A 21,764-nucleotide genomic window follows, 5' to 3' on the forward strand; every position below is an offset into this window, starting at 1 on the left:
CAGGACGAGATCTATACGGGAGAAGGAGGTCCCAGATGAGCTCACCCAGGTAAAGGGAGGCACCAGGTCCTTACCTGCATCACACAGGGAGAAATCAGATATTACGGAGGACAAAACTCTACTAGAGCGGTCGTTGCGTGGCCTGCTCCGGTCTACGTCCCTCAGAGCACAATTGAAGTCACCTGACACGATGACGGGTACGTTCCCCAGCAGGAGTGGACGCAGCTGTGGAAAAAATTGAACTCTTTCGTTTTGGTTAGTGGGTGCGTAGACATTGACCAGTCTGAGGGGAGTGTTGTTGTATGTCACATCCACGCTCAGAATTCTACCAGGTTCTACCTCCCTGCTGCTGCGGGAGGTAATAAAAGGGTTTTTAAACAGGATACCTACTCCGTCGGCTCTGGCTATGTTGGAGCCCGACCAGAAGGAGTCCCCCAGGGTCCAACTCTCCTTCAGGTCCCTATAATCAGGGCTCGACGAAATACCACACTCCTGCAGAAAGATGAGATCTGCTTTCAAGTTAGCTAGATAGTTTAGTACATCAAATCTTTTTTGTGTCTCCCTGATGCTCCTGACATTAACAGACACACATATCAGGGCCATCAGGGTAGCTAACAAGAAAAGGAGTCGCTGCGTCCACCCCATAGCGACTATGATTGGGAGGTCGGGACACTCTTCCTACTCTTAGCTCTACGCTTGCTTCGAGGGGGCTTGGGCTTATTTGCAACTCCCATCACCCCTGAGAAGGTACTCACTGCTGCCTCGTCCAAGAAGGCACCATCTTTATATGCACAGTACGTGGAGTTGTTTGGGCTATTCAACTCCCCACAAGGTAAGTCTGGTGGAACTTGCTCAGGGCCCCTCGGAACGTGTGGGTCAGCTTTGTCCTGGGGGGGGGTTATGACAGACAGCATTCTTTGGCTGTTACCGTCTGCTGAATTGGAGCTGTTAGCAGACTTCTGGCTTACCGCGTCCAGGGGTATTCCCATGTCCTCCAGTGCTGTATCTAGGAGGACCTCTAGGGGGCCCCTGGTTTTGCCCATACAAGGGAGGGGGTCAAGGATGCTTTGAAGGGAGGCCCTTCGCTTGAAGAGGGTCATTGCTACCGAGGTACTGCTGGTCAGGGAAGGTGTTGACCCCGACCTCTCCCTCAGTGCATTAGTGAACACCTCTTCTGCGAGGTGTGCTAGGGTTTGTGCCAACGACTGGGAAGGCTGGCTGGGGATGCCCTGGCTGGCTGCTACCTGCCCACTAGGCGGCAGTGTAGCCGTCCCACTCGCCTCCGTCTCTGCCTGCGAGGGCAAGACTGGGGACTTTGTGTGGACATTAGCTGGTTTTGGATCTATGGGGGCCACCTGCAACTTGCTGTCTTTGATCCTGATCTTCTTTCTTTTCCCCCCTCGTCTCTACCCTTTCTTTTCCCCACCCTCTGCTGGTTCTTCATTCCCTTCCCCTCCTTTTCACTCTCACTTTCACTGTCGCTTTCGCTTTCCTCCCCCACGGACTCAATCCTTATGGCGTCATAACGAGAGCCGAGGGGGAGTGCTGGCGCTGAGAGGGCCCTACTCAGGGGGGGCCGCTGCTGGGTCCGGGCTCCCTCCCTGCCTCGTGTTCTGTATCAGAGGAGCTACTGGAGGAGCTAGTGGAGTAGCTATTGTACTCTCTCTCTGGGCTGGGGGAAGGGGTCCTCGTAAAACGGGACATGTCTCGGGGGCGGGGGGGTGAGGGGGGTGCTGGTGATGATGGTGGTGCTGGAGTCTGGGTTTTGGATACTGTTGGTGGTGATGTGGACTGATCTTTGTTATTTGTTCCCTCTTCCTGCTCAGGCCTAGGCTTGTTCGTATTTGCCTTGCTGGCTCTGGCCATGTTGGCATAGGAAGAGGGGCAGTCCTTAAACAGGTGCCCCTTCTTTCCACACAAATTGCACTGCCTCTCTTCTCTGCAGTGGCTGGTCTCGTGGGGGGCGCCGCAGTTCCTGCACTTGACTACAGTACATGCGGCCGCCAGGTGTCCTAATTCCCCACATTTCCTGCAGAGTTTTGGCATCCCATTATAGAATACCAGCCCTCTGTTGGGCCCTAACACTATGGAGTTTGGAATGTGGCGGACGCCTCCAATGCCCGATGGATCAACATTAAGGCGTACCAGCCACTTTCTGGCTCCTGTCCAAACCCCATCTTCGTCTGTAATTTTCCTCCCTTCTGATGACACCCTCCCATAGCGGTTAAGCCATGTTGTAATATCATAGTCGCTAACAGCCTCATTGAAAAATTGGACAGTAACAACTTTCATTTCTCTGTCTGTCAGTGCATCCACACAAAATTCTTTGTATGGAGCGAGATATTTATTCTCCCCCCAAAAGGACCACATTTCTTGTAACTTTTGGGGGTTCCTAAAACTGACCTCAAACACTTCCTTAAGCCCTGGCAATTTCACCAAACAATTCAAGTCAGAAGGGGAAAAACCCATACCCCTCTGAAGAATGGTCCGGCTGAACTCCAGTCTCGTCAGTCCTGGTTCCGTTTCATCTTGCTTGTTTCTTGTGAAGCGCACCGCATTGTGCCTCCTGGTTTCCTGGGTTGGCCGGAACGCCATCCTTCAGCTGGCTCCTCCGATTGGGGTGGGAGAAGCCTCTGGACGTCCGGGTTGTCTCTCTCTACGGAAAAGAGACAACGTAAGCAGCAAATCTGGGCAGTTGAAGGAACTATTACTTTAGTCCCTGAGGAGATGGTCGCCTCGCAAGAGGGACCCCCTCCCCAGGTGAACGGTGTCCTTCCCTGGCGGAGTAGGGGGCGCTGCTTGGCACCGAGACCACGTAGGAAGAATCGTGGCTGTGACGCCTCCTCGGGGTCCGGGGCCGCCCTCTGCTCCTCCCAGATGGCGCCCTCTGCTGGGCGCCTGCTGCTCTCTCGGTCTGGATCTCGATTACAATCAAGGGCTGGGGATGAGGTCGTCTAGGTCATCAAAGGGTCCTCAAAGGTCGTCTGGATGGTAGGTCCTCCTTCTCTCTAACTCCAGGAACGTCTGGAAAAGCCGGAACCGCCTGAAAAAGAAAAAAACGGGAACCGCCTGAAAAAGAAAAAACTGCTCTCAACACTCAACAAAATCTTGAAAGACCCTCGGCCTGGATTGGGCAAGCCAAAACCAGACTGAGCATTAGTCTTCCAAAAAGTTGCCGAGCTGAAGAAAGCCAGTCAAAAATAAAAAAAATTCTGTTCCTCCTCACCCGAACAAACCTCTCACAGACCCTCGGAGGGAGCGGGCAATGCCACTACCCTCTAAGCCTTAGTCTTAGAAAGATTTATTCGAACTGAAGAGAAGCCAGAGTATATGGCTGGCTAAGAAGGACCTGGCATAGGGACATGTTACACCACACTTGTCTGGTTAGCTGCATGCTCCCAGGAAACAAACTGCTGCTGTCTACATCATCACCACATGTGAATAAAAAAAAGAAAGACAGCAAGAAAGAAAGAGAGAAAGAAAGAGAAAGAAAGAAAGAGAGAAAGAAAAAAAAAAAAGAAGTAAAACGTTGGGAAAACTTGCATCAACACTGGCACTCTCCCTCCAGCAGGGGTAGACAAAATGCTCACAGGAGAGATCCAGATCTGACTTTGACCAACGTTAGAGAAATGTGTGCACCGTTCCCAGGGGTACTGCAATACCGGGCCGATGCGTGGAGTGGACGGAGCAAGCCCCTGTTCCATCTCCCGATTCCAAAAATCAATTTAATATATGGTCCCCTGATAGGGGACGTATCAGATATTAATACTCTTTTATTGAGATTTTACATTTTTTACATTTACACCCATTCGTTTTTTCATTCATTTTACATTTCTTTTAAAGATGACATTCATGCATACAGACATACATTTTGTTTTAAAAGCATTTAAAATACATTTAAAAACACCAAGACAATTGTGCTTTGTACATGGTTAAAACAGACACAGATTAAAATCAACATGAAAAAAACCTGTGCTGTTTTAAAAGTGACTGGAAAAAAAGAACCATCTATAAAAAACCAGTGCTTGTGAGGGCCGGGGAGTGCTCTCTAAAAAAGTGAACATAAACCTAGATCTAAAACAGGGACAGGGGAAAAGGGACAGTGTATAAACAGTGAGTTAAAATTCTAAAATTTTAAAACACTTAAAATGTAACTTTTAATAGTTTACATTAAAAATCTTAAAGATACATAAAACAAAACAAAACAAAATCAAATAAAACATTCAAATTAAATCAAAGGTCCATAAAACTGAAACAAAAAGACTACATAAAACCAGGGCACCGTTGAAAAACGGTCATGCCAGCTAAAAAGGGCGGAATGCTGGCATGACAAAATAAATAAAAGGCTTAGCGGTGCCCCGTAGTCCCGCTCCTAGGAGCTAGCGGTTCCAGTTTTTTCCTTTATTCCATCTTCACGTCCTGAAGTCCGGCGATCCTCCACTCCGCGCAGGCCTTGTCCTTCCCGAGGGTCCGGATGTCCAGAATTACAAAGTCCTTGATAAGAGTTTGTGCCCTTCTGGTCGTGGTGATAGTGTCTAGCTCCTGCTTGTGATAGACACAGACGTTACGGCCTTCCCACAGGATCTGCTTGACAACATTGATGACACGCCAAACGCACTTAGCTGTGCTGGTAGTGATTCCTCCCGCAGGCCCATAGAGCACAGTCTCAGCGGTCATCTTGGCCATGTCAGCAAACCTGTTTAGGAAGACAGAGACAGAGAGCCAGACACTGCCAGCCACATCACACTCCCAGAAGATATGGGCTGGTGTTTCTCTCTTGCGGCACTTTGCATAGGGGCATGTTTCTACTTGGGCTAGTCCCCTCCTGAACATGAACGCTCGAGTGGGGAGTGCACTGTGGACGGTGTTCCATGCTATATCCTTCTGGACATTACTGAGGCAGCTGTGAGACACATTCTCCCAGATTTTTTGGCTTTGGGTGAGGGAGAAAGTAGCTACTTTTTCAATTTCCTGGGAACCGGCAAGATATTTAGTTACAGCCTTGTATTCCCAGGAGGCCAATTTTGCTTTATCTAAGCCCAATTTATATATAGTGTCCCTTAAGGTTCTATAATACAATGGGGGGTCCCAGGAGTACGGCACGGTGTTATCAATAGTGCAGAGGCCCAAGGCCCTGAGACAGGTGGCAAAATAGAAACGATTCATGTAACATACCTTCCTGTCCAGGGCCTGGATGTTCTTGATAGTTTGCGTGAGCCCCTGCACTCGGGTGAGCTGCACAACGTCCGGGACCCCCTTACCTCCCTTCTTGTCGGCTTTACTCAGAGTGGCTCGTTTTACCCTCTCCATCTTGCTGCCCCAGATAAAGCGGTGGATAATGCGGTCCACCACTTTTTTGGTGGTCCTGTCTGGGGGAAAGATTTTTCCTACATAAGAGAGGATGGGGAACAGTATAGACTTGGTTATTAATACTCTACCCGTCATTGTTAAGGATCTTGTGCTCCATCCGCCAATCTTTTTACGGACCTGGTTAATGGCCGCCGTCCAGCTCTGGGCCCCCGAGCTATTGTTCTCGAAAATGAGGCCCAGAATCTTGATTTTGTCCTTTTTGACAGGGTACATGTCCGACAGTTCCCTATCTACCTGCCAATTTTTAGACACGTAGACTTCGCTCTTGGACTTATTAATCACTGCCCCGGTCGCCGTGCAGTACTTCTCAAGGATATTACTAATCCGAGGTACCGACGATGTGTTGGTGCAAATGAGTGACACATCGTCCATATATGCTGTTGTTTTGACCTGGACCCCGTTGGATCCAGGCAGCTGGAAACCAGTTATATTGGTATCCCTACGAATTGCCTGCAGGAGGGGTTCAATGCACACGACATATAGCAGTGGGGATAGTGGGCAACCCTGTCTGACCCCTGACTGGATAGATATTTTACCAGTCAGGTGCCTGTTCACCAAGACTCGGGTACTAATGTTTGTATATATGGTTTTAACCCACTCCCTAAGTCCAGGAGCGAATTTCATCTGGTCCATCACTTTGTACATATATTCATGGCTTACCCTATCGAACGCCTTCTCCTGGTCAAGGTTGAACAGGCAGAGGGGATGGTTCCGTTCTCTAGAATAAGCCAGAATGTCCCTTGTTAACATTAAAATATCCGTGATGGACCTCCCTGGGACGCCACAAGCCTGGTCGGGGCCAATGACCAAAGGGAGGTGTACTTGTAGCCGGAGCATCAGAGCTTTGGCTAGTATCTTGTAATCCACGCAAAGGAGGCTGATTGGGCGCCAATTCCGTAGATCTTTAACTTCCCCTTTCTTATGAAGGAGAGTAATTACACTCTCCCGCATAGAAGGGCCCAACCGCTTCTCCCTGTAGACCGCTCTGTAGACCTCCGCTAAATGGACTTTTAGCGTGTCCCAAAAAAGATGGTAATACTCACCCGGGATGCCATCTGGACCTGGCGTCTTACCGGTGTTCATGGTCTTAACCGCCTGGGTGAGCTCCTCCAGCGTGAGTTCTGGGTCCTTCTCCTCCTCCTCGTCGTCCCGCACTGAGTCAGGCTCCAACTGGCTCAGGAACCACTCTATCAGGGTGTCATCTGTAGCTTTGATGTTATACAGGTCCCTATAGAAGTTCTCTACCACTTTTTTCACTCCCTCACTATCCTCTACTATCCTCCCCCTGCTGTCGAGCATGGAGGACATCAAGTGCCGCTTCTCCCTCGTTTTCTGGAAGAAGAAGCGAGTACACTTTTCGTCTTCCTCCATTTTTTGCACTTTTGCATTGTGCATGACCTTTCGTTGTTCCTCCCTACAAAGCACTGAAAGATCTAGCTTGGTCTGGGCTATCTCGTCGCTTACAGGGAACCCCCGAAGCTGAAGCAGGCTCAGACGCTGGAGGGCAGCATTCAGGTATTTATATTTGGCTCTCCTTTCTTTTGCTTTCCTCTTGCCTGCTGCTATGAAATAACCCTTAGTTCTCATTTTGACCATCTCCCACCACTCTATAGGGGAGTTGAATAGGTCACGCAAAGTGGTCCACTCAACAAGCCTGCTCTTATAGGCTGCAGCTATGGAGGGGTCATCGAGTAAGGAGGTGTTTAATTTCCAGACCCCTGACCCCATCTGGGAGGTCTGAGGGACCTGCAATGTTACCTGCAGGAGCCTATGGTCAGAGAAGAAGACGGCCTGGGTGTCTACTGCCGTCTTCGTAAGGGAGCTGGTATGCAGGACGAGATCTATACGGGAGAAGGAGGTCCCAGATGAGCTCACCCAGGTAAAGGGAGGCACCAGGTCCTTACCTGCATCACACAGGGAGAAATCAGATATTACGGAGGACAAAACTCTACTAGAGCGGTCGTTGCGTGGCCTGCTCCGGTCTACGTCCCTCAGAGCACAATTGAAGTCACCTGACACGATGACGGGTACGTTCCCCAGCAGGAGTGGACGCAGCTGTGGAAAAAATTGAACTCTTTCGTTTTGGTTAGTGGGTGCGTAGACATTGACCAGTCTGAGGGGAGTGTTGTTGTATGTCACATCCACGCTCAGAATTCTACCAGGTTCTACCTCCCTGCTGCTGCGGGAGGTAATAAAAGGGTTTTTAAACAGGATACCTACTCCGTCGGCTCTGGCTATGTTGGAGCCCGACCAGAAGGAGTCCCCCAGGGTCCAACTCTCCTTCAGGTCCCTATAATCATGGCTCGACGAAATACCACACTCCTGCAGAAAGATGAGATCTGCTTTCAAGTTAGCTAGATAGTTTAGTACATCAAATCTTTTTTGTGTCTCCCTGATGCTCCTGACATTAACAGACACACATATCAGGGCCATCAGGGTAGCTAACAAGAAAAGGAGTCGCTGCGTCCACCCCATAGCGACTATGATTGGGAGGTCGGGACACTCTTCCTACTCTTAGCTCTACGCTTGCTTCGAGGGGGCTTGGGCTTATTTGCAACTCCCATCACCCCTGAGAAGGTACTCACTGCTGCCTCGTCCAAGAAGGCACCATCTTTATATGCACAGTACGTGGAGTTGTTTGGGCTATTCAACTCCCCACAAGGTAAGTCTGGTGGAACTTGCTCAGGGCCCCTCGGAACGTGTGGGACAGCTTTGTCCTGGGGTGGGGTTATGACAGACAGCATTCTTTGGCTGTTACCGTCTGCTGAATTGGAGCTGTTAGCAGACTTCTGGCTTACCGCGTCCAGGGGTATTCCCATGTCCTCCAGTGCTGTATCTAGGAGGACCTCTAGGGGGCCCCTGGTTTTGCCCATACAAGGGAGGGGGTCAAGGATGCTTTGAAGGGAGGCCCTTCGCTTGAAGAGGGTCATTGCTACCGAGGTACTGCTGGTCAGGGAAGGTGTTGACCCCGACCTCTCCCTCGGTGCATTAGTGAACACCTCTTCTGCGAGGTGTGCTAGGGTTTGTGCCAACGACTGGGAAGGCTGGCTGGGGATGCCCTGGCTGGCTGCTACCTGCCCACTAGACGGCAGTGTAGCCGTCCCACTCGCCTCCGTCTCTGCCTGCGAGGGCAAGACTGGGGACTTTGTGTGGACATTATCTGGTTTTGGATCTATGGGGGCCACCTGCAACTTGCTGTCTTTGATCTTGATCTTCTTTCTTTTCCCCCCATCGTCTCTACCCTTTCTTTTCCCCACCCTCTGCTGGTTCTTCATTCCCTTCCCCTCCTTTTCACTCTCACTTTCACTGTCGCTTTCGCTTTCCTCCCCCACGGACTCAATCCTTATGGCGTCATAACGAGAGCCGAGGGGGAGTGCTGGCGCTGAGAGGGCCCTACTCAGGGGGGGGCCGCTGCTGGGTCCGGGCTCCCTCCCTGCCTCGTGTTCTGTATCAGAGGAGCTACTGGAGGAGCTAGTGGAGTAGCTGTTGTACTCTCTCTCTGGGCTGGGGGAAGGGGTCCTCGTAAAACGGGACATGTCTCGGGGGCGGGGGGGTGAGTGGGGTGCTGGTGATGATGGTGGTGCTGGAGTCTGGGTTTTGGATACTGTTGGTGGTGATGTGGACTGATCTTTGTTATTTGTTCCCTCTTCCTGCTCAGGCCTAGGCTTGTTCGTATTTGCCTTGCTGGCTCTGGCCATGTTGGCATAGGAAGAGGGGCAGTCCTTAAACAGGTGCCCCTTCTTTCCACACAAATTGCACTGCCTCTCTTCTCTGCAGTGGCTGGTCTCGTGGGGGGCGCCGCAGTTCCTGCACTTGACTACAGTACATGCGGCCGCCAGGTGTCCTAATTCCCCACATTTCCTGCAGAGTTTTGGCATCCCATTATAGAATACCAGCCCTCTGTTGGGCCCTAACACTATGGAGTTTGGAATGTGGCGGACGCCTCCAATGCCCGATGGATCAACATTAAGGCGTACCAGCCACTTTCTGGCTCCTGTCCAAACCCCATCTTCGTCTGTAATTTTCCTCCCTTCTGATGACACCCTCCCATAGCGGTTAAGCCATGTTGTAATATCATAGTCGCTAACAGCCTCATTGAAAAATTGGACAGTAACAACTTTCATTTCTCTGTCTGTCAGTGCATCCACACAAAATTCTTTGTATGGAGCGAGATATTTATTCTCCCCCCAAAAGGACCACATTTCTTGTAACTTTTGGGGGTTCCTAAAACTGACCTCAAACACTTCCTTAAGCCCTGGCAATTTCACCAAACAATTCAAGTCAGAAGGGGAAAAACCCATACCCCTCTGAAGAATGGTCCGGCTGAACTCCAGTCTCGTCAGTCCTGGTTTCGTTTCATCTTGCTTGTTTCTTGTGAAGCGCACCGCATTGTGCCTCCTGGTTTCCTGGGTTGGCCGGAACGCCATCCTTCAGCTGGCTCCTCCGATTGGGGTGGGAGAAGCCTCTGGACGTCCGGGTTGTCTCTCTCTACGGAAAAGAGACAACGTAAGCAGCAAATCTGGGCAGTTGAAGGAACTATTACTTTAGTCCCTGAGGAGATGGTCGCCTCGCAAGAGGGACCCCCTCCCCAGGTGAACGGTGTCCTTCCCTGGCGGAGTAGGGGGCGCTGCTTGGCACCGAGACCACGTAGGAAGAATCGTGGCTGTGACGCCTCCTCGGGGTCCGGGGCCGCCCTCTGCTCCTCCCAGATGGCGCCCTCTGCTGGGCGCCTGCTGCTCTCTCGGTCTGGATCTCGATTACAATCAAGGGCTGGGGATGAGGTCGTCTAGGTCATCAAAGGGTCCTCAAAGGTCGTCTGGATGGTAGGTCCTCCTTCTCTCTAACTCCAGGAACGTCTGGAAAAGCCGGAACCGCCTGAAAAAGAAAAAACTGCTCTCAACAGTCAACAAAATCTTGAAAGACCCTCGGCCTGGATTGGGCAAGCCAAAACCAGACTGAGCATTAGTCTTCCAAAAAGTTGCCGAGCTGAAGAAAGCCAGTCAAAAATAAAAAAAATTCTGTTCCTCCTCACCCGAACAAACCTCTCACAGACCCTCGGAGGGAGCGGGCAATGCCACTACCCTCTAAGCCTTAGTCTTAGAAAGATTTATTCGAACTGAAGAGAAGCCAGAGTATATGGCTGGCTAAGAAGGACCTGGCATAGGGACATGTTCCACCACACTTGTCTGGTTAGCTGCATGCTCCCAGGAAACAAACTGCTGCTGTCTACATCATCATCACATGTGAATAAAAGAAAGAAAGACAGCAAGAAAGAAAGAGAGAAAGAAAGAGAAAGAAAGAAAGAGAGAAAGAAAAAAAAAGAAGTAAAACGTTGGGAAAACTTGCATCAACACTGGCACTCTCCCTCCAGCAGGGGTAGACAAAATGCTCACAGGAGAGATCCAGATCTGACTTTGACCAACGTTAGAGAAAGGTGTGCACCATTCCCGGAGGTACTGCAATACCGGGCCGATGCGTGGAGTGGACGGAGCAAGCCCCTGTTCCATCTCCCGATTCCAAAAATCAATTTAATATATGGTCCCCTGATAGGGGACGTATCAGATATTAAACTGATAAGAACAGATACTCTTTTATTGAGATTTTACATTTTTTACATTTACACCCATTCGTTTTTTCATTCATTTTACATTTCTTTTAAAGATGACATTCATGCATACAGACATACATTTTGTTTTAAAAGCATTTAAAATACATTTAAAAACACCAAGACAATTGTGCTTTGTACATGGTTAAAACAGACACAGATTAAAATCAACATGAAAAAAACCTGTGCTGTTTTAAAAGTGACTGGAAAAAAAGAACCATCTATAAAAAACCAGTGCTTGTGAGGGCCGGGGAGTGCTCTCTAAAAAAGTGAACATAAACCTAGATCTAAAACAGGGACAGGGGAAAAGGGACAGTGTATAAACAGTGAGTTAAAATTCTAAAATTTTAAAACACTTAAAATGTAACTTTTAATAGTTTACATTAAAAATCTTAAAGATACATAAAACAAAACAAAACAAAATCAAATAAAACATTCAAATTAAATCAAAGGTCCATAAAACTGAAACAAAAAGACTACATAAAACCAGGGCACCGTTGAAAAACGGTCATGCCAGCTAAAAAGGGCGGAATGCTGGCATGACAAAATAAATAAAAGGCTTAGCGGTGCCCCGTAGTCCCGCTCCTAGGAGCTAGCGGTTCCAGTTTTTTCCTTTATTCCATCTTCACGTCCTGAAGTCCGGCGATCCTCTACTCCGCGCAGGCCTTGTCCTTCCCAAGGGTCCGGATGTCCAGAATTACAAAGTCCTTGATAAGAGTTTGTGCCCTTCTGGTCGTGGTGATAGTGTCTAGCTCCTGCTTGTGATAGACACAGACGTTACGGCCTTCCCACAGGATCTGCTTGACAACATTGATGACACGCCAAACGCACTTAGCTGTGCTGGTAGTGATTCCTCCCGCAGGCCCATAGAGCACAGTCTCAGCGGTCATCTTGGCCGTGTCAGCAAACCTGTTTAGGAAGACAGAGACAGAGAGCCAGACACTGCCAGCCACATCACACTCCCAGAAGATATGGGCTGGTGTTTCTCTCTTGCGGCACTTTGCATAGGGGCATGTTTCTACTTGGGCTAGTCCCCTCCTGAACATGAACGCTCGAGTGGGGAGTGCACTGTGGACGGTGTTCCATGCTATATCCTTCTGGACATTACTGAGGCAGCTGTGAGACACATTCTCCCAGATTTTTTGGCTTTGGGTGAGGGAGAAAGTAGCTACTTTTTCAATTTCCTGGGAACCGGCAAGATATTTAGTTACAGCCTTGTATTCCCAGGAGGCCAATTTTGCTTTATCTAAGCCCAATTTATATATAGTGTCCCTTAAGGTTCTATAATACAATGGGGGGTCCCAGGAGTACGGCACGGTGTTATCAATAGTGCAGAGGCCCAAGGCCCTGAGACAGGTGGCAAAATAGAAACGATTCATGTAACATACCTTCCTGTCCAGGGCCTGGATGTTCTTGATAGTTTGCGTGAGCCCCTGCACTCGGGTGAGCTGCACAACGTCCGGGACCCCCTTACCTCCCTTCTTGTCGACTTTACTCAGAGTGGCTCGCTTTACCCTCTCCATCTTGCTGCCCCAGATAAAGCGGTGGATAATGTGGTCCACCACTTTTTTGGTGGTCCTGTCTGGGGGAAAGATTTTTCCTACATAAGAGAGGATGGGGAACAGTATAGACTTGGTTATTAGTACTCTACCCGTCATTGTTAAGGATCTTGTGCTCCATCCGCCAATCTTTTTACGGACCTGGTTAATGGCCGCCGTCCAGCTCTGGGCCCCCGAGCTATTGTTCTCGAAAATGAGGCCCAGAATCTTGATTTTGTCCTTTTTGACAGAGTACATGTCCGACAGTTCCCTATCTACCTGCCAATTTTTAGACACGTAGACTTCGCTCTTGGACTTATTAATCACTGCCCCGGTCGCCGTGCAGTACTTCTCAAGGATATTACTAATCCGAGGTACCGACGATGTGTTGGTGCAAATGAGTGACACATCGTCCATATATGCTGTTGTTTTGACCTGGACCCCGTTGGATCCAGGCAGCTGGAAACCAGTTATATTGGTATCCCTACGAATTGCCTGCAGGAGGGGTTCAATGCACACGACATATAGCAGTGGGGATAGTGGGCAACCCTGTCTGACCCCTGACTGGATAGATATTTTACCAGTCAGGTGCCTGTTCACCAAGACTCGGGTACTAATGTTTGTATATATGGTTTTAACCCACTCCCTAAGTCCAGGAGCGAATTTCATCTGGTCCATCACTTTGTACATATATTCATGGCTTACCCTATCGAACGCCTTCTCCTGGTCAAGGTTGAACAGGCAGAGGGGATGGTTCCGTTCTCTAGAATAAGCCAGAATGTCCCTTGTTAACATTAAAATATCCGTGATGGACCTCCCTGGGACGCCACAAGCCTGGTCAGGGCCAATGACCAAAGGGAGGTGTACTTGTAGCCGGAGCATCAGAGCTTTGGCTAGTATCTTGTAATCCACGCAAAGGAGGCTGATTGGGCGCCAATTCCGTAGATCTTTAACTTCCCCTTTCTTATGAAGGAGAGTAATTACACTCTCCCGCATAGAAGGGCCCAACCGCTTCTCCCTGTAGACCGCTCTGTAGACCTCCGCTAAATGGACTTTTAGCATGTCCCAAAAAAGATGGTAATACTCACCCGGGATGCCATCTGGACCTGGCGTCTTACCGGTGTTCATGGTCTTAACCGCCTGGGTGAGCTCCTCCAGCGTGAGTTCTGGGTCCTTCTCCTCCTCCTCGTCGTCCCGCACTGAGTCAGGCTCCAACTGGCTCAGGAACCACTCTATCAGGGTGTCATCTGTAGCTTTGATGTTATATAGGTCCCTATAGAAGTTCTCTACCACTTTTTTCACTCCCTCACTATCCTCTACTATCCTCCCCCTGCTGTCGAGCATGGAGGACATCAAGTGCCGCTTCTCCCTCGTTTTCTGGAAGAAGAAGCGAGTACACTTTTCGTCTTCCTCCATTTTTTGCACTTTTGCATTGTGCATGACCTTTCGTTGTTCCTCCCTACAAAGCACTGAAAGATCTAGCTTGGTCTGGGCTATCTCGTCGCTTACAGGGAACCCCCGAAGCTGAAGCAGGCTCAGATGCTGGAGGGCAGCATTCAGGTGTTTATATTTGGCCCTCCTTTCTTTTGCTTTCCTCTTGCCTGCTGCTATGAAATAACCCTTAGTTCTCATTTTGACCATCTCCCACCACTCTATAAGGGAGTTGAATAGGTCACGCAAAGTGGTCCACTCAACAAGCCTGCTCTTATAGGCTGCAGCTATGGAGGGGTCATCGAGTAAGGAGGTGTTTAATTTCCAGACCCCTGACCCCATCTGGGAGGTCTGAGGGACCTGCAATGTTACCTGCAGGAGCCTATGGTCAGAGAAGAAGACGGCCTGGGTGTCTACTGCCGTCTTCGTAAGGGAGCTGGTATGCAGGACGAGATCTATACGGGAGAAGGAGGTCCCAGATGAGCTCACCCAGGTAAAGGGAGGCACCAGGTCCTTACCTGCATCACACAGGGAGAAATCAAATATTACGGAGGACAAAACTCTACTAGAGCGGTCGTTGCGTGGCCTGCTCCGGTCTACGTCCCTCAGAGCACAATTGAAGTCACCTGACACGATGACGGGTACGTTCCCCAGCAGGAGTGGACGCAGCTGTGGAAAAAATTGAACTCTTTCGTTTTGGTTAGTGGGTGCGTAGACATTGACCAGTCTGAGGGGAGTGTTGTTGTATGTCACATCCACGCTCAGAATTCTACCAGGTTCTACCTCCCTGCTGCTGCGGGAGGTAATAAATGGGTTTTTAAACAGGATACCTACTCCGTCGGCTCTGGCTATGTTGGAGCCCGACCAGAAGGAGTCCCCCAGGGTCCAACTCTCCTTCAGGTCCCTATAATCAGGGCTCGACGAAATACCACACTCCTGCAGAAAGATGAGATCTGCTTTCAAGTTAGCTAGATAGTTTAGTACATCAAATCTTTTTTGTGTCTCCCTGATGCTCCTGACATTAACAGACACACATATCAGGGCCATCAGGGTAGCTAACAAGAAAAGGAGTCGCTGCGTCCACCCCATAGCGACTATGATTGGGAGGTCGGGACACTCTTCCTACTCTTAGCTCTACGCTTGCTTCGAGGGGGCTTGGGCTTATTTGCAACTCCCATCACCCCTGAGAAGGTACTCACTGCTGCCTCGTCCAAGAAGGCACCGTCTTTATATGCACAGTACGTGGAGTTGTTGGGGTTATTCAACTCCCCACAAGGTAAGTCTGGTGGAACTTGCTCAGGGCCCCTCGGAACGTGTGGGTCAGCTTTGTCCTGGGGGGGGGTTATGACAGACAGCATTCTTTGGCTGTTACCGTCTGTTGAATTGGAGCTGTTAGCAGACTTCTGGCTTACCGCGTCCAGGGGTATTCCCATGTCCTCCAGTGCTGTATCTAGGAGGACCTCTAGGGGGCCCCTGGTTTTGCCCATACAAGGGAGGGGGTCAAGGATGCTTTGAAGGGAGGCCCTTCGCTTGAAGAGGGTCATTGCTACCGAGGTACTGCTGGTCAGGGAAGGTGTTGACCCCGACCTCTCCCTCGGTGCATTAGTGAACACCTCTTCTGCGAGGTGTGCTAGGGTTTGTGCCAACGACTGGGAAGGCTGGCTGGGGATGCCCTGGCTGGCTGCTACCTGCCCACTAGGCGGCAGTGTAGCCGTCCCACTCGCCTCCGTCTCTGCCTGCGAGGGCAAGACTGGGGACTTTGTGTGGACATTAGCTGGTTTTGGATCTATGGGGGCCACCTGCAACTTGCTGTCTTTGATCCTGATCTTCTTTCTTTTCCCCCCCTCGTCTCTACCCTTTCTTTTCCCCACCCTCTGCTGGTTCTTCACTCCCTTCCCCTCCTTCTCACTCTCACTTTCACTGTCGCTTTTGCTTTCCTCCCCCACGGACTCAATCCTTATGGCGTCATAACGAGAGCCGAGGGGGAGTGCTGGCGCTGAGAGGGCCCTACTCAGGGGGGGGCCGCTGCTGGGTCCGGGCTCCCTCCCTGACTCGTGTTCTGCATCAGAGGAGCTACTGGAGGAGCTAGTGGAGTGGCTGTTGTACTCTCTCTCTGGGCTGGGGGAAGGGGTCCTCGTAAAACGGGACATGTCTCGGGGGCGGGGGGGTGAGGGGGTGCTGGTGATGATGGTGGTGCTGGAGTCTGGGTCTTGGATACTGTTGGTGGTGATGTGGACTGATCTTTGTTACTTGCTCCCTCTTCCTGCTCAGGCCTAGGCTTGTTCATGTTTGCCTTGCTGGCTCTGGCCATGTTGGCATAGGAAGAGGGGCAGTCCTTAAACAGGTGCCCCTTCTTTCCACACAAATTGCACTGCCTCTCTTCTCTGCAGTGGCTGGTCTCGTGGGGGGCGCCGCAGTTCCTGCACTTGACTACAGTACATGCGGCCGCCAGGTGTCCTAATTCCCCACATTTCCTGCAGAGTTTTGGCATCCCATTATAGAATACCAGCCCTCTGTTGGGCCCTAACACTATGGAGTTTGGAATGTGGCGGACGCCTCCAATGCCCGATGGATCAACATTGAGGCGTACCAGCCACTTTCTGGCTCCTGTCCAAACCCCATCTTCGTCTGTAATTTTCCTCCCTTCTGATGACACCCTCCCATAGCGGTTAAGCCATGTTGTAATATCATAGTCGCTAACAGCCTCATTGAAAAATTGGACAGTAACAACTTTCATTTCTCTGTCTGTCAGTGCATCCACACAAAATTCTTTGTATGGAGCGAGATATTTATTCTCCCCCCAAAAGGACCACATTTCTTGTAACTTTTGGGGGTTCCTAAAACTGACCTCAAACACTTCCTTAAGCCCTGGCAATTTCACCAAACAATTCAAGTCAGAAGGGGAAAAACCCATACCCCTCTGAAGAATGGTCCGGCTGAACTCCAGTCTCGTCAGTCCTGGTTCCGTTTCATCTTGCTTGTTTCTTGTGAAGCGCACCGCATTGTGCCTCCTGGTTTCCTGGGTTGGCCGGAACGCCATCCTTCAGCTGGCTCCTCCGATTGGGGTGGGAGAAGCCTCTGGACGTCCGGGTTGTCTCTCTCTACGGAAAAGAGACAACGTAAGCAGCAAATCTGGGCAGTTGAAGGAACTATTACTTTAGTCCCTGAGGAGATGGTCGCCTCGCAAGAGGGACCCCCTCCCCAGGTGAACGGTGTCCTTCCCTGGCGGAGTAGGGGGCGCTGCTTGGCACCGAGACCACGTAGGAAGAATCGTGGCTGTGACGCCTCCTCGGGGTCCGGGGCCGCCCTCTGCTCCTCCCAGATGGCGCCCTCTGCTGGGCGCCTGCTGCTCTCTCGGTCTGGATCTCGATTACAATCAAGGGCTGGGGATGAGGTCGTCTAGGTCATCAAAGGGTCCTCAAAGGTCGTCTGGATGGTAGGTCCTCCTTCTCTCTAACTCCAGGAACGTCTGGAAAAGCCGGAACCGCCTGAAAAAGAAAAAAACGGGAACCGCCTGAAAAAGAAAAAACTGCTCTCAACAGTCAACAAAATCTTGAAAGACCCTCGGCCTGGATTGGGCAAGCCAAAACCAGACTGAGCATTAGTCTTCCAAAAAGTTGCCGAGCTGAAGAAAGCCAGTCAAAAATAAAAAAAATTCTGTTCCTCCTCACCCGAACAAACCTCTCACAGACCCTCGGAGGGAGCGGGCAATGCCACTACCCTCTAAGCCTTAGTCTTAGAAAGATTTATTCGAACTGAAGAGAAGCCAGAGTATATGGCTGGCTAAGAAGGACCTGGCATAGGGACATGTTCCACCACACTTGTCTGGTTAGCTGCATGCTCCCAGGAAACAAACTGCTGCTGTCTACATCATCATCACATGTGAATAAAAGAAAGAAAGACAGCAAGAAAGAAAGAGAGAAAGAAAGAGAAAGAAAGAAAGAGAGAAAGAAAAAAAAAGAAGTAAAACGGCGGGAAAACTTGCATCAACACTGGCACTCTCCCTCCAGCAGGGGTAGACAAAATGCTCACAGGAGAGATCCAGATCTGACTTTGACCAACGTTAGAGAAAGGTGTGCACCGTTCCCGGAGGTACTGCAATACCGGGCCGATGCGTGGAGTGGACGGAGCAAGCCCCTGTTCCATCTCCCGATTCCAAAAATCAATTTAATATATGGTCCCCTGATAGGGGACGTATCAGATATTAAACTGATAAGAACAGATACTACACTTGATCTTAGCCAAAAGGCCGAGAAGCGATGGCGACTTGGCCCTTGCCCAGGGCCCCCCAGCCCGGACGGCACAGGGGGATTCAAAGGTGGGTGCAAAATTCCAAGCACAAGCAGACCCCCAAAAAACGGGCTGTTGCTTCCAGAGGGGAAATGTGCAATTTAAGCAGGAGAAAACAAAACAAAGCAAAAACACACACATAACACCAAAAACAAAACATAAACTGGCGGAGTGCGTCTTACAAATAGTCATGCCAAGCTGCTATGCTGTGCAAGGTGCCTTGGGTAACTACAACTGTGCCTCGCTGGCTGGCTGGCTTGCTAAGAAGGTCCTGGCATAGGGACATGTTCCACCACACTTGTCTGGTTAGCTGCATGCTCCCAGGAAACAACCTGCTGCTGTCTACATCATCACCACATGTGAATAAAAGAAAGAAAGACAGCAAGAAAGAAAGAGAGAAAGAAAGAGAGAAAGAGAGAAAGAAAGAGAGAAAGAAAGAAAGAGAGAAAGAAAAAAAAAGAAGTAAAACGGCGGGAAAACTTGCATGAACACTGGCACTCTCCCTCCAGCAGGGGTAGACAAAATGCTCACAGGAGAGATCCAGATCTGACTTTGACCAACGTTAGAGAAAGGTGTGCACCGTTCCCGGAGGTACTGCAATACCGGGCCGATGCGTGGAGTGGACGGAGCAAGCCCCTGTTCCAACTCCCGATTCCAAAAATCAATTTAATATATGGTCCCCTGATAGGGGACGTATCAGATATTAAACTGATAAGAACAGATACTACACTTGATCTTAGCCAAAAGGCCGAGAAGCGATGGCGACTTGGCCCTTGCCCGGGGCCCCCCAGCCCGGACGGCACAGGGGGATTCAAAAGGTGGGTGCAAAATTCCAAGCACAAGCAGACCCCCAAAAAACGGGCTGCTGCTTCCAGAGGGGAAATGTGCAATTTAAGCAGGAGAAAACAAAACAAAGCAAAAACACACACATAACACCAAAAACAAAACATAAACTGGCGGAGTGCGTCTTACAAATAGTCATGCCAAGCTGCTATGCTGTGCAAGGTGCCTTGGGTAACTACAACAGTGCCTCGCTGGCTGGCTGGCTTGCTAAGAAGGTCCTGGCATAGGGACATGTTCCACCACACTTGTCTGGTTAGCTGCATGCTCCCAGGAAACAACCTGCTGCTGTCTACATCATCACCACATGTGAATAAAAGAAAGAAAGACAGCAAGAAAGAAAGAGAGAAAGAAAGAGAGAAAGAGAGAAAGAAAGAGAGAAAGAAAAATAAAAAAAGTAAAACGGCGGGAAAACTTGCATCAACACTGGCACTCTCCCTCCAGCAGGGGTAGACAAAATGCTCACAGGAGAGATCCAGATCTGACTTTGACCAACGTTAGAGAAAGGTGTGCACCGTTCCCGGAGGTACTGCAATACCGGGCCGATGCGTGGAGTGGACGGAGCAAGCCCCTGTTCCATCTCCCGATTCCAAAAATCAATTTAATATATGGTCCCCTGATACTCTTTTATTGAGATTTTACATTTTTTACATTTACACCCATTCGTTTTTTCATTCATTTTACATTTCTTTTAAAGATGACATTCATGCATACAGACATACATTTTGTTTTAAAAGCATTTAAAATACATTTAAAAACACCAAGACAATTGTGCTTTGTACATGGTTAAAACAGACACAGATTAAAATCAACATGAAAAAAACCTGTGCTGTTTTAAAAGTGACTGGAAAAAAAGAACCATCTATAAAAAACCAGTGCTTGTGAGGGCCGGGGAGTGCTCTCTAAAAAAGTGAACATAAACCTAGATCTAAAACAGGGACAGGGGAAAAGGGACAGTGTATAAACAGTGAGTTAAAATTCTAAAATTTTAAAACACTTAAAATGTAACTTTTAATAGTTTACATTAAAAATCTTAAAGATACATAAAACAAAACAAAACAAAATCAAATAAAACATTCAAATTAAATCAAAGGTCCATAAAACTGAAACAAAAAGACTACATAAAACCAGGGCACCGTTGAAAAACGGTCATGCCAGCTAAAAAGGGCGGAATGCTGGCATGACAAAATAAATAAAAGGCTTAGCGGTGCCCCGTAGTCCCGCTCCTAGGAGCTAGCGGTTCCAGTTTTTTCCCTTATTCCATCTTCACGTCCTGAAGTCCGGCGATCCTCCACTCCGCGCAGGCCTTGTCCTTCCCGAGGGTCCGGATGTCCAGAATTACAAAGTCCTTGATAAGAGTTTGTGCCCTTCTGGTCGTGGTGATAGTGTCTAGCTCCTGCTTGTGATAGACACAGACGTTACGGCCTTCCCACAGGATCTGCTTGACAACATTGATGACACGCCAAACGCACTTAGCTGTGCTGGTAGTGATTCCTCCCGCAGGCCCATAGAGCACAGTCTCAGCGGTCATCTTGGCCGTGTCAGCAAACCTGTTTAGGAAGACAGAGACAGAGAGCCAGACACTGCCAGCCACATCACACTCCCAGAAGATATGGGCTGGTGTTTCTCTCTTGCGGCACTTTGCATAGGGGCATGTTTCTACTTGGGCTAGTCCCCTCCTGAACATGAACGCTCGAGTGGGGAGTGCACTGTGGACGGTGTTCCATGCTATATCCTTCTGGACATTACTGAGGCAGCTGTGAGACACATTCTCCCAGATTTTTTGGCTTTGGGTGAGGGAGAAAGTAGCTACTTTTTCAATTTCCTGGGAACCGGCAAGATATTTAGTTACAGCCTTGTATTCCCAGGAGGCCAATTTTGCTTTATCTAAGCCCAATTTATATATAGTGTCCCTTAAGGTTCTATAATACAATGGGGGGTCCCAGGAGTACGGCACGGTGTTATCAATAGTGCAGAGGCCCAAGGCCCTGAGACAGGTGGCAAAATAGAAACGATTCATGTAACATACCTTCCTGTCCAGGGCCTGGATGTTCTTGATAGTTTGCGTGAGCCCCTGCACTCGGGTGAGCTGCACAACGTCCGGGACCCCCTTACCTCCCTTCTTGTCGGCTTTACTCAGAGTGGCTCGCTTTACCCTCTCCATCTTGCTGCCCCAGATAAAGCGGTGGATAATGCGGTCCACCACTTTTTTGGTGGTACTGTCTGGGGGAAAGATTTTTCCTACATAAGAGAGGATGGGGAACAGTATAGACTTGGTTATTAATACTCTACCCGTCATTGTTAAGGATCTTGTGCTCCATCCGCCAATCTTTTTACGGACCTGGTTAATGGCCGCCGTCCAGCTCTGGGCCCCCGAGCTATTGTTCTCGAAAATGAGGCCCAGAATCTTGATTTTGTCCTTTTTGACAGGGTACATGTCCGACAGTTCCCTATCTACCTGCCAATTTTTAGACACGTAGACTTCGCTCTTGGACTTATTAATCACTGCCCCGGTCGCCGTGCAGTACTTCTCAAGGATATTACTAATCCGAGGTACCGACGATGTGTTGGTGCAAATGAGTGACACATCGTCCATATATGCTGTTGTTTTGACCTGGACCCCGTTGGATCCAGGCAGCTGGAAACCAGTTATATTGGTATCCCTACGAATTGCCTGCAGGAGGGGTTCA

At 49.5% G+C, this 21,764-nt stretch overlaps 2 non-coding genes and 3 pseudogenes across 2 annotated transcripts; all 5 read right to left on the reverse strand.

The window, feature by feature from the left end:
* Positions 1 to 3,628: 3,628 nt before the first annotated feature.
* Positions 3,629 to 3,783, reverse strand: LOC131738777 (U2 spliceosomal RNA; annotated as a pseudogene).
* A 7,018-nt stretch (positions 3,784 to 10,801) lies between these two features.
* LOC131738421 (U2 spliceosomal RNA) lies at positions 10,802 to 10,971 on the reverse strand (annotated as a pseudogene).
* Positions 10,972 to 18,014: 7,043 nt separating this feature from the next.
* On the reverse strand, positions 18,015 to 18,205 carry LOC131739195 (U2 spliceosomal RNA). Its single transcript, XR_009330362.1, has one exon. It is a non-coding gene; the product is annotated as a U2 spliceosomal RNA (small nuclear RNA).
* Positions 18,206 to 18,803: 598 nt separating this feature from the next.
* LOC131738252 (U2 spliceosomal RNA) lies at positions 18,804 to 18,994 on the reverse strand. Its single transcript, XR_009329816.1, has one exon. It is a non-coding gene; the product is annotated as a U2 spliceosomal RNA (small nuclear RNA).
* A 584-nt stretch (positions 18,995 to 19,578) lies between these two features.
* Positions 19,579 to 19,711, reverse strand: LOC131738851 (U2 spliceosomal RNA; annotated as a pseudogene).
* Between the last annotated feature and the right edge of the window lie 2,053 nt (positions 19,712 to 21,764).

This window comes from Acipenser ruthenus, chromosome 10 (genome assembly GCF_902713425.1).
Source record: "Acipenser ruthenus chromosome 10, fAciRut3.2 maternal haplotype, whole genome shotgun sequence".
Classification (NCBI taxonomy): domain Eukaryota; kingdom Metazoa; phylum Chordata; class Actinopteri; order Acipenseriformes; family Acipenseridae; genus Acipenser; species Acipenser ruthenus.